The sequence below is a fragment of the Halichoerus grypus genome, chromosome 3, assembly GCF_964656455.1.
Source record: "Halichoerus grypus chromosome 3, mHalGry1.hap1.1, whole genome shotgun sequence".
NCBI classification, from domain to species: Eukaryota; Metazoa; Chordata; class Mammalia; order Carnivora; family Phocidae; genus Halichoerus; species Halichoerus grypus.
The window spans coordinates 111,156,718-111,169,526 of NC_135714.1; the positions used below are offsets into that span (position 1 = coordinate 111,156,718).

Consider the following 12,809-nt stretch of genomic DNA (forward strand, 5'->3'; position numbering starts at 1 on the left):
GGCTATAGGGGTCTGGAGCTAAAAGGTTTTTCTGAGAGAATCCCCAAACAATCCTATAGGTCCAGTTGTAGTTTGGGTACCATGAACCTTGGTTATGTGATTGTGACTTGTGTTTATGTTCTTATACCAAATTTTGTCTTTTTGGCCTAAACTGTATTCTCCTGTATTTGTCTTATATCCCCTGGAGGACAAAAGCTATGATTTCCATTTTCTTCATAACTCCCTCAGAGTCAAGTATAAGATTCAGCATAAACTAAGAACTTAACAACTACTAACGATTGCCCAATTGGAATTACTGAATTGAAGGAAAATGATGTTTTTTTTTTTTTTTAAAGATTTTATTTATTTATTTATTTATTTGACAGAGAGAGACACAGTGAGAGAGGGAACACAAGCAGGGGGAGTGGGAGAGGGAGAAACAGGCTTCCCACCGAGCAGGGAGCCCGATGCGGGACTTGATCTCAGAACCCTGGGATCATGACCTGAGCTGAAGGCAGATGCTTAACGACTGAGCCACTCAGGTGTCCCGAAAATGATGGTTTTTAATGATCAATAGAAGGTACCATGTATCTAGTTTTAGGAAACAAAATGTTTATTGAAATGGCATGTAGATAAATTACCACCAGCATAAAACTGTTAGTGGAGTTCCCAACATGGTTTCTTTTTACTCTTAAAATGAAGTGAGGCTTTGCAAGTCCATTGTCTCAAAGGAAAAACTCTGTATTTCTCTGTTCAGATAAAGTCATTTAAAAAAAGCAGATCACTTTTGAAATGGTCTTTTAAATGTCTCCAGCCTATGACCAAAACAAGAATAAAAAGATATAATTCTCTCCATTTAAAAAGAAGAATGAAAGTTGAATGACTCGGGGTCAATAAACATGGAAAAAATACTTAGGCATTTGAAATGCTAGAATTTACTCTGATTTTATGAGTATAAACTAAAACATTTAAGAAATAATACAAACAAATAAATCACCAAGACAAAATGACATGTTATCATTAAAATGCAAAATATGGCAACAGTTTTATTATTATAAATTTAAGAAATAAGTTAAAATGTTATCTTCTTAAATAAACAAATTTTAAACAACTCTGAGTTCAGTAATTTGGAATATAATCCAAAGTGAATTTAGTTTCCATGTAAGGCTCAATACTCTTAATAAAAGACTTAAAATTAATAAATATAATAAGAGAAAATGAAACTTTCAGAAAAATGACTGAAACTTTGTGGACTAACAGAAATTAACAGTTTAATTCTCAGGGTAAAATGACTTAGTTGTATTCTGTTTCAACGTGGTGTTCTGGTCCAACCTGTTTGGCTCCCCCAAGGTGGTGCTGCTGTCCTTCTCCAATGGCTAATCTGTTGAATGGGATTATCTTCATGCTTGTTTTCTTCATGGAGTATCACCGGCAGTGCTGCATGGCCCAAATAATGCCATTATCATAACCATTAGGAGTAGACGTTTTTGAGTAAGTGCCACCTAAAACAAATTGTAGATCTACATATAATTGCTCTTGAATTTCCTTACCTCAGGAAATCTGTAAAGAATGGCCCATTACAAAATAAATTGTCACTTACATCAAATTTAAAGTTACCTACTACCTGAAAAATCCCTAAAGATCCCTAAAATCCTGATTTACAATGGAAATACATTTATTATGAATCAACATCTTATATCTGTATACTTCTTTTTTTAATTTTTTAAATTTTATTTTATTTTATTATGTTATGTTAGTCACCATACAATACATCATTGGTTTTTGATGTAGTGTTCCACGATTCATTGTTTTCTTATAACACCCAGTGCTCCATGCAGTATGTGCCCTCCTTAATACCCATACCAGGCTAACCCATCCACCCACCCCCCCTAGCCTCTAAAACCCTCAGTTTGTTTCTCAGAGTACATAGTCTCTCATCGTTCATCTCCCCCTCCGATTCCCCCCCCTTCATTTTTCCCTTCCTTCTCTTAATGTCCTCCATGCTATTCCTTATGTTACACAAATAAGTGAAACCATATGATAATTGACTTACTCTGCTTGACTTATTTCACTTAGCATAATCTCCTCCAGTCCCAACCATGTTGATGTAAAAGTTGGGTATTCATCCTTTCTGATGGCTGAGTAATATTCCATTGTATATATGGACCACATCTCCTTTAACCATTCATCTGTTGAAGGGCATCTCGGCTCTTTCCACAGTTTGGCTATTGCGGACATTGCTTCTATGAACATTGGGGTGCATATGGCCCTTCTTTTCACTACATCTGTGTCTTTGTGGTAAATACCCAGTAGTGCAATTGCTGCGACAAAGGGTAGCTCTATTTTTAATTATTTGAGGCACCTCCACACTGTTTTCCAAAGTGGCTGTAACAACTTGCATTCCCACCAACAGTGTAAGAGGGTTCCCCTTTCTCCACAACCTCTCCAACATTTGTTGTTTCTTGCTTTGTCAATTTTTGCCATTCTAACTGGGGTGAAGTGGTATCTCAATGTGGTTTTGATTTGGATTTCCCTGATGACTAATGATGATGAACATTTTTTCATGTGTCTGTTAGCCATTTGTATGTTTTCTTCAGAGAAGTGTCTGTTCATGTCTTCTGCCCATTTTTAGACTTGATTTTTTGTTTTTTGGGTGTTGAGTTTGAGAAGTTCTTTATAGATCTTGGATATCAGCCCTTTGTCTGTAGTGTCATTTGCAAATGTCTTCTCCCATTCTGTGGGTTGCCTCTTTGTGTTGTTGAAAGTTTCCTTTGCTGTGCAGAAGCTTTTTATTTTGATGAAGTCTCAAAAGTTCATTTTCACTTTTGTTTCTCTTGCCTTTGGAGATGTGTCTTGAAAGAAGTTGTGGCCTATGTTGAAGAGGTTACTGCCTATGTTCTCCTCTAGGACTTTGATGGATTCCTCTCTCACATTGAGGTCTTTCATCCACTTTGAGTTTATCTTTGTGTATGGTGTTAGAGAATGGTCAAGTTTCATTCTTCTGTATATAGCTGTCCAATTTTCCCAGCACCATTTATTGAAGAGAGTGTCTTTTTTCCATTGCATATTTTTTCCTGCTTTGTTGAAGATTATTTGACCATAGAGTTGAGGGTCCATATCTGGCCTCTCTATTCTGTTCCATTGGTCTATGTTTCTGTTTTTGTGCCAGTACCATGCTGTCTTGGTGATCACTGCTTTGTAATATAGCTTGAAATAGGGCAACGTGATGCCCCCAGCTTTGTTTTTCTTTTTCAACATTTCCTTGGTGATTCGAGGTCATTTATGATTCATACAAATTTTAGGGTTATTTGTTCCAGCACTTTGAAAAATGCCATTGGTATTTTGATAGGGAAGGTGTTAAAGGTATAGGATTGCTCTGGGCAGCATAGACATTTTAACAATGTTTATTATTCTGATCCATGAGTAGAGAATGTTTTTCCATCTTTTTGTGTCTTCTTCAATTTCTTTCATGAGTATTCTGTAGTTCCTGGAGTATTGATCCTTTACCTCTTTGGTTAGGTTTATTCCGAGGTATCTTATGGTTTTTGGTGCTATTGTAAATGGAATTGATTCTCTAATTTCTCTTTCTATAGTTACATTGTTAGTGTATAAGAAAGCAACTGATTTCTGTGCACTGATTTTGTATCCTGCCCCGTTACTGAATTGCTGTATGAGTTCTAGTAATTTGGGGGTGGAGTCTTTTGGGTTTTCCACATAAAGTATCATGTCATCTGCCAAGAAAGAGAGTTTGATTTCTTCTTTGCCAATTTGAATACCTTTTATTTCTTTTTGTTGTCTGATTGCTGTTGCTAGGACTTCTAGTACTATGTTGAACAATAGTGGCAAGAGTGGGCATCCTTGTCTTGTTCCTGATCTTAAGGGAAAGGCTCTCAGCTTTTCCACATTGAGAATGATATTTGCTGTGGGTTTTTCATAGATGGATTTTATGAAATTGAGCAATGTTCCCTCTATCCCTATACTCTAAAATGTGTTAATCAGGAAAGAATGCTGAATTTTGTCAAATGCTTTTTCTGCATCAATTGAGAGGATCATATTTTTCTTCTCTGTCTTCTTATTAATATGTTCTATCACATTGATTTGCAAATGTTGAACCACCCTTGCATCCCAGAGATAAATCCCACTTGGTCATGGTGGATAATCCTTTTAATGTACTGTTGGATCCTATTAGCTAGGATTTTGTTGAGAATTTTGGAATCCATATTCATCAGGGATATTGGTCTGAAATTCTCCTTTTTGATGGGGTCTTTGCCTGGTTTGGGGATTAAGGTAATGCTGGCCTCACAGAATGAGTCTGGAAGCTTATCTTCTGTTTCTATTTTTTGAAACAGCTTCAGGAGAAAAAGTATTATTTCTTCTGTGAATGTTTGGTAGAATTCCCCAGGGAATCCATCAGGCCCTGGACTCTTGTTTTTTGGGAGGTTTTGGATCACTGCTTCAATCTCATTACTGGTTATTGGCCTATTCAGGTTGTCAATTTCTTCCTGTTTCAGTCTCAGGAGATTATAGGTTTCCAGGAAGGCATCCATTTCATCCAGGGTGCTTAATTTATTTGCATATAGTTGTTGATAATAATTTCTAATAATTGTTTCTATTTCCTTGGTGTTAGTCGTGATCTCTCCCCTTCCATTCATAATTTTATTAATTTGGGTCCTTTCTCTTTTCTTTTGGATAAGTCTGGCCAGTGGTTTATTGATCTTATTAATTCTTTCAAAGAACCAGCTTCTAGTTTCGTTGATCTGCTCTACTGTATTTTTGGTTTCTAATTCATTGATCTCAGCTCTAATCTTAATTATTTCTCTTCTAATGCATGGCTTAGGCATCATTTGTGGGTTTTTTTCTCCAGTTCTTTAAGGTGTAAAGTTAGTTGGTGAATTCAGGATATTTCTATTTTTTGAGTGAGGTTTGGATGGCTATGTATTTCCCCCTTAGGGCCACCTTTGCAGTATCCCATAAATTTTGGACCGATGTGTTTTCAGTCTCATTGGTTTCCATGAATTGTTTAAGTTCTTCTTTGATTTCCTGGTTGACCCAAATATTCTTGAGCAGAGTGATCTTTAGCTTCCAAGTGTTTGAATGTCTTCCAAATTTTTTCTTGTGATTGAGTTCCAGTTTTAAAGCATTATGGTCTGAGAATATGCAGGTGATGATCTCAATCTTTTGGTATCGGTTGAGACCTGATTTGTAACCCAGCATGTGGTCAATTCTGGAGAAAGTTCCATGTGTGCTCGAGAAGAATGAGTATTCTGTTGTTTAGGGTGGAATGTTCTGTATATATCTATGAGATAACGTATTGTTATCAATATGACTATTTTGGTTAACAGTTGGCTTATGTAGATGGCTGCTCCCATGTTGGGGGCGTAGATATTTACAGTTGTTAGATCTTCTTGTTGGATAGACCCTTTAAGAATGATATAGTGTCCTTCTGTTGTCTCTAGACTACAGTCTTTAGTTTAAAATCTAATTTGCGTGATATAAGAATTGTTACCCCAGTTTTCTTTTGAGGTCCGTTGGCATGAAAGATGAATCTCCATCCCTTCACTTTCAGTCTGGATGTATCTCTAGGTTCAAAATGAGTCTCTTGTAGACAGCATATGGATGGGTCCTGTCTTTTTATCCAATCTGCAACCCTGTGCCGTTTTATGGGAGCATTTAGGCCATTCACATTGAGAGTGATTATTGAAATATATGATTTTATTTTCATCATGTTGCCTGTGAAGACATTGTTTTTATAGATTGTCCCTGTAAGTTGCTGTTGTATATCACTCTTGGGGTCTTTCTCCTTTTGTAGAACCCCCCTTTATATTTCTTGCAGGGCTGGCTTAGTGGTCACATATTCTTTCAGTTTTTGCCAGTCCTGGAAGCTCTATATCTCTCCATCCATTCTAAATGATAGCCTCGCTGGATAAAGTATTCTTGGCTGCATGTTCTTCTCATTTAATACCCTGAATATGTCTTGCCAGGCCTTTCTGGCTTGCCAGGTCTCTGGATAGGTCTGATGTTATTCTGATATTCCTTCCTCTGTACATAAGGAATCTTTTCTCCCTAACTGCCCTTAAGATGGTTTCCTTGCTTCTAAGATTTGGGAGTTTTACTATTACATGCTGGGGCATTGGTCTGTTCTCCTTGATCTTGGGAGGGATCCTCTTTGCCTCTAGGACATGATTGCTTGTTTCATTCCCCAGATTAGGGAAGTTCTCAGCTACAGATTGCTCAAATATGTCTTCTAGCCCTCTCTCTCTACCCCCTCAGGGATCCCAATAATTCTGACACTGGAACATTTCATGGTATCGCTTATTTCTCTGATTCAGTTTTCATAGATTTTAACCTGTTTGTTCCAGGCCTCCCCGTGTTCCTTCTTTTGTATCAGTTTGTCTTCTAGATCACTAATTCATTCTTCTGCCTTGTTTAACCTAGCTGTTTGAGTATCTAGATTAGATTGGACCTCACTGATAGCATTTTTAAGTTTTGCCAGATCAGCTCTCATTTCTGCCCTTAGAAATTCTATGTTGCCATTAATCGATTTCTCCATTCTAGCTATTGTCTTCATAACTGTTACCCTGAAGTCTGTTCCTGATATCTTGCTTATATCTATATCCATTTGTAAATCTGTGGCAGAAGTCACAGTCTCTGAGTCTTTCCTATTTTGGGGGTTCCTCCTCTTAGTCATTCTGTTGAGAGGTGGTTGAGAGAATGTATAGAGTTCAAATTATTGACCACAACTTAAGCAAGATGTACCTGTTTTATAGGGACCTTAGGGTTGTCAGCCTCTTGTTTTCCCAGCTGTCTTCTGGGGGAGGGGTCTGCTGTACTGTTACTCAGGCAACCCTGTTTGGGCAGAGTTGCTCTGCCCACTGTGGGGGTGGGGGATGGGATAATATGGGAGATGGGGATAATATCAACAAGCCAAAGAAGAAAATCGTATGATCATATCACTTGACACAGAAAAAGCATTTGAAAAATTCCCAACACATATTTTTAATAAACATCTGCAGCCAGTTAGAAGTAAAAGTGAATAATTCAACATGATAAAGATCATCTACAAAAAACTTAAAGTGAACTTCATACTTAATGGTGAAACCAAATATTTACTACCTAAGATTACAAACAAGGCAAGAATTTGCTCTCACTACTCTTATTCAACATAGTACTTGAAGTTCTAGCCACAGCAATACGTCAAGAAAAAAGAAAACAAGACATGCAGATGGATAGGAAGCAATAAAACTTCCTCTGCTTGCAGGTGACATGGATTGTCTACATAGAAAATCCCAAGGAATCTACAAAACATTACAATATAGTAAGTGAACTCACAGTATACAAGACCAACACACAAAACCCAATAACATTACTACATACTAGCAATGAATATACAGAAACCGAAAATAAAAATAAATACCACTTACAATGGCTTCAAAGAAAATGAAATTCTTAGGTATACATTTAACAAAAGATGTACTGACTCTGTATGATGAAAGTTAAAAATTAAAAAAAAAAAAAGAAAAGAAGATGAAAAAGAATACCACACCCAAGGATTAGAAGACTCTACATAGTAAAGATGTCAATTCTCCCCAAGATGATCTATTGGTTTAATGCAATTCTTATCAAAATCCCAGTAAGTATTTTTGTAGATATAAATAAGAACACTCTAAATTTATATGAAAAGGTATAGGTCTTTTTTTTTTCGAGAGAGAGAGTGCGAGTAGGGAGGGGCAGAGGAAGAAGGAGGGAGAGAATCTTAAGCAGGCTCCATGCTCAGCATGGAGCCTGACTCAGGGCTTGACTTAGGACTTGATCTCATGACTCAGAGATCATGACCTGAGCCAAAATTATTAATTAATAATTACTAATAATTTGAATATTAATAATTCAGACACTTAACTGACTGAGCCACCCAGGCACCCCTGAAAAGGTATAGGTCTTTGAATAACTAAAATAATCTTAACAAAGGAGAATAAATTGGAAGAATCTGACTTTAAATCTTACTGTATAGCTACAGTAATTAAAGCAGTGTGGAATGTTATTGGCTTAGTGTTAGAAACATAGATCAGTGAAATAGAACAAAGAACCCAGAAATAGATGAATAAACCCATATAAATATGTTCAACAAATTTTTGACAAAGGTGCAAAAGCAGTTAAAGGAGGAAGAATAGTCTTTTCAACAAATGATGCTGGAGCAATTGGCTCTCCATAGGAAAGAGAGGGGAAGAGAGAGGAAGAGAGAGAGAGAGAGAGAACTTAGACCTAAACCTGCACCTTGTATAAAAATTAACTTGAAATGGATTATAGTCTTAAATTTAAAATGTAGATGATAAAACTCTTTAAAAAGGAGAAAATCTCCTGGAACTATGGTTAGGCAAAGACTTTTTCTTAGACTTGACACCAAAATCACAATGTATAAAAGGAAAAAATGATAAATTTAATTTCATCAAAATTAAAAACTTATGCTCTGCAAAAGCCCATGTGAAGAGAAAGGAAATTCAAGGTATAAATCAGGAGAAAATATTTGCAAACCTCATATCCGACAAAAATCGAGTATCTAGAATATATAAAGAACTGTTAAAACTTAACAGAAAAATATCCAATTAGAAAATGGGTAAAAGAGCCACAGATATTTCACTGAATAGGATATACAGATGACAAGTAAGCACATGGAAAGACATTCAACATCATTAGACATGAGGAAAATGCAAATGAAGACCACAGTGTAATATCACTATATGCCTAGTGAATAGCTAAAATAATAAATATTGAGAATATTGAATGCTGGTGAGGATTTGGAGAAAGTTAATCACTCATGCATTGCTGGTAGGCATGTAAAATAAGAAATTCACTCTAGAAAATAGTTTGACATTTTTGTATAAAGCAAAACAGGCACAGCAGTTGTACTATTGGTCATTAATCCCAGAAAATGAAAACTCATATTCACTCGAAAACCTGTACATGAATGTTAACAACATTATTTGTAATATTTGTTTTATTTGTAATAGCCTAAAATGGGAATCAACCTGAATGTCTTTCAACAGGGAAATTTTTTAAAGATTTTTATTTATTTATTTGATAAAGCACAAGAAGGGGGAGCAGCAGAGGAAGAGGGAGAAGCAGGCTCCCCGAGGAGCAGGGAACCCCAGGGGGGGCTGAGATCAGGACCGTGAGATCATGACTTGAGCCAAAGGCAGATGCTTAACTGACTGAGCCACCCAGGGGCCCTCAACAGGTAAATGTTTAAATAAACTGTGGGACATACTCACCATGGAACATTACACAGCAATAAAAAGGAATCGGCTGCTGATTCATGTGACCACTTGTATGTATATTCAGGGAATTAGCTGAAGTGAAAAAGTTGACCCCGATAACATATACCATATGTTTCCATTTATATAACTGTTTTGAAATGACAAAATTTTATAAATAGAAGAATAGTGGTTATCAGGTATGAGGTAGGTGGGGGCAGAAGGAGACAGGTACAACATGAGGTATCCTGTAGTAATGGAGCTGCTCACTATCTTCACTGTGGTGAGACATGAGCAAGCACATGTGAAAAAACTGTATAGAACTAAATTCACACACACGCACGCACACAAAGTACGAGTAAAATGAGGAAATCTGAATAGAATTGTGGATTGTATCAATGTCAATATAATATTGGTGATATTCCACAATTACTACAAAATTTTACCATTAGATGAAACTGGGTAAATGTACACGGGATGTCTGTATTATTCTTATAACTGCATGTGAGTCTACAATGATCTCAACAAAATTTTTAATTAAAAAAATTAAATGCATATTGGGGAGGTAAAGCACTATATCATAAAAGTGTTTTGGAATTCAAGTATTTATTCTTTTTTTTTAAAGATTTTATTTATTTATTTGACAGAGAGAGAGACAGTGAGAGAGGGAACACAAGCCTCAGGAGTGGGAGAGGGAGAAGCAGGCCTCCCGCCGAGCTGGGAGCCCAATGAGGGGCTTGATCCCAGGACCCTGAGATCATGACCTGAGACAAAGGCAGATGCTTAATGACTGAGCCACCCAGGTGCCCCTCAAGTATTTATTCTTAATACACTCTTCTATAAAGTCTATTCCTAGAAGGTGAGAGAATATTTTATTTTGCTATAATTTACATAATTACATTAGAAATACTTAAAAATTTACTTCATTAAGAGTAATTTCTACAGTAAACTAAAGGTTATTATTTTTAATGATTTTCTGCATTCTATAGGTTCTCTGATACAGAATAACCCAAGATAGTTGTGGAATTTTATTTTTCTATTTTCAACAAGGAACATAGCATGTAAATTAGTGCAAAATGTTTTTATCAATGAAAAGATGTGAAGTAATTGACCTTTCATGAGAGAGAGAGAGAACATGATTTCATTATTTGATTTACCTTAATTCCTAATTTTGCCTCTTGCAAAATGTGGCTTAGGAATATAAGGCTATTTTATATAATCAGTATTTTTGAAATTTGTATCTAAAGCAATTAAGCCATTTACAACTAATAAGTACTGAAGGCTAGAGTATAATAGCCCTCAAAGTTTATCTCAGGAAAAATCCATAAAATGAATTTACTAATAATATATAGCATGAATACAACCACTTTATAAATTTATTCTACTGACAAGAACATACAGTACATCTATATATACCTATATAGATTTACATATTCTTGTTCCTTTGGAAAGTTATTTTGATTTTCAACCTAAATTCCCAGCTTCCAAGTAGAGTGTTTAAAAATAGATTTTGCCATCACTCCTTTACCCACTTCATTTATATGTTCATTTTTACCTGTTTAACCTTTGTACTTAATCAATTTTGTCTTTTTCTACTCATAGCTCCTAGTTTTTTCCCTAAGTGTGGTGACAAAATTTAAGTCTTCTTTTCTCTTTAAAGACTCAATTTCATTCACATAGCATACAGCTGAGTGATCAGAATATACTGAAACAGAAAAAAAAAGCCATTTGTTGCAAAATGCTGTGATTATGTGAGTATTTGTTCTGCCTATAAAGAGCTGCTTTGATAAACTCTTGTGCAAAGCTTTTGAACTTACATATTTTCTTCTGGAGTCCTGAATCAGCTTTGAGGAACTCTAAGCTAAAATGGAGATTTGAACAAAGTAGAATAGCTACATTAAAGCGGAACCAGTCCTGTATCATGAAAAGAAGAGTTGAAGGTACTGAGAATGTTTTACCTAATGGAGAGAAGGCATCACGGAGAGTGACCATACATCCCAGTTTCCCTGGGATAGTCCAGATTTATCTCTGTTATCCTAGCATGATTTTTAACACTACTCCTTTTACTCACAAAAGTGTCTCAGTTTTGGCAACAATTTTATGACAATCTTAACTGTGAGGTACAAAATAACTGCTTTTAGTTGTTTGAAAGATTGTCAGATGGAAAAGGCTTAAATCTAAATTTGCATGAACCAGGGACAGAAATAGTTCAATGATTAGAAGTTTTAAGAACCCACCTTTTTGAATCAGAATAAGAAGGATAGTATAAAATTTGGAAATAGCCTCTCTTCAAAAGAGGAAGAACTATTGTCACTGGAGGTATTTAATATAGAAGAATGACAACTTGGCAGGTTTTGTCAAGGGAATTCAAACATCAGATAAATAATTGGATTAAGGGATCTTTAAGTTTCTTTACAAATTTTATAGTCTCTAAATAATAAATAGAAGAAAAATAGGAAGAACACTATTTCTTGAGTGCTGCTATGTAACTCTTCCTTGTATTTTAATATTTAATTGTCCCCTTAAATTTATGAGAGACAGTATCATTATCCACTCCTTCACCTCATTTTAATGAAGAAACCAAAGTTCAGTGTGGTTAAGTAACTTGCCCAAAGTCACTATCAATTTTGCAGCAGTAATTATATTAAAATCCTGGCATTCTGGTTCCCAGAACTATGCTATTGACCATGTTAATCATCATTAATATGATCAAAATAATAACATAAATATTTATAATGTTAATATTCTGTTGAGTACTCACTGTATCCAGGTACTCTGGTAAACACTTTTCGTATCTTCTTCTTAGAAGAACCCAATGAAATATTGATCAGGACTCTCTTGCATGCAAGTGATGAAATCCAATTCAATCTGGCTTAAAATGCTAGGTGTGTTGATTACAACTGAAAGCCCAAAGATGATGCTGGCCTTGAAACTACTGGAATCAAGTGCTTCAAGAAGATTGGCAGATAACTCTTTCTTTCCTTATCTCTAGGTTCCATTTTACTCTATATTGGCATAATTCTTAGTCAGGCTTCCCCAGGTATGGCAGAAGAGCTCTGACAATTCTAGATTTATGTCATCTTCACAGGTAACAATATCAGGAAAGGACAGACTGCCCTGCTGTGGGTTAGCATTTACTCCTGGATAATCGCTATATACAGGTATGTAGTATAATCTGATTGGCTGGCCTAGTAGCATGAGTACCACTCAATGATGTTGAGGGAACAAAATTGACAAGTCCACCAGAATCCCATGAATGAATTCCTTAAAGGAAATATGTCATTATCAGAAAGGGAAGATATGCTGGATTGGACATCAAAAATATTACATATACATTCGATGAAAAAATAATTATTGTACCTATTGTATTGATCCTAAGTTATCTGCCCAATGCAATGATGAGTTTTGAACTCAGGATTTTGTAGATTTTGTTATTCCTATACCCACCTTTCAACCACTATGCAATGTTTATTAATAGCAAGGTAGAATTGTTGTTTAATATGTGTAAGTTCTACTTAAACTTTTTGCACAGGAATTCCTCTATTTTTCCTATTTTACCTTTACAGAGTTATTATATAAGTG

The 12,809-nt window shown here is 35.6% G+C and overlaps 1 long non-coding RNA gene across 2 annotated transcripts in view; it reads right to left on the minus strand.

The window, feature by feature from the left end:
- Positions 1-526: 526 nt before the first annotated feature.
- LOC118544266 (uncharacterized) overlaps positions 527-12,809 on the minus strand; it is a 283,206-nt gene continuing 270,923 nt past the window's right edge. Inside the window, exons 6-8 of one of the 2 annotated variants that reach the window (XR_013446169.1) lie at positions 6,736-6,851; positions 1,312-1,481; positions 527-794 (exon numbers count right to left, since the gene is read on the minus strand). This is a non-coding gene — a long non-coding RNA (uncharacterized LOC118544266). The remainder of the gene's footprint in view (positions 795-1,311; positions 1,482-6,735; positions 6,852-12,809) is intronic. The other variant, XR_013446168.1, reaches the window with a different exon arrangement.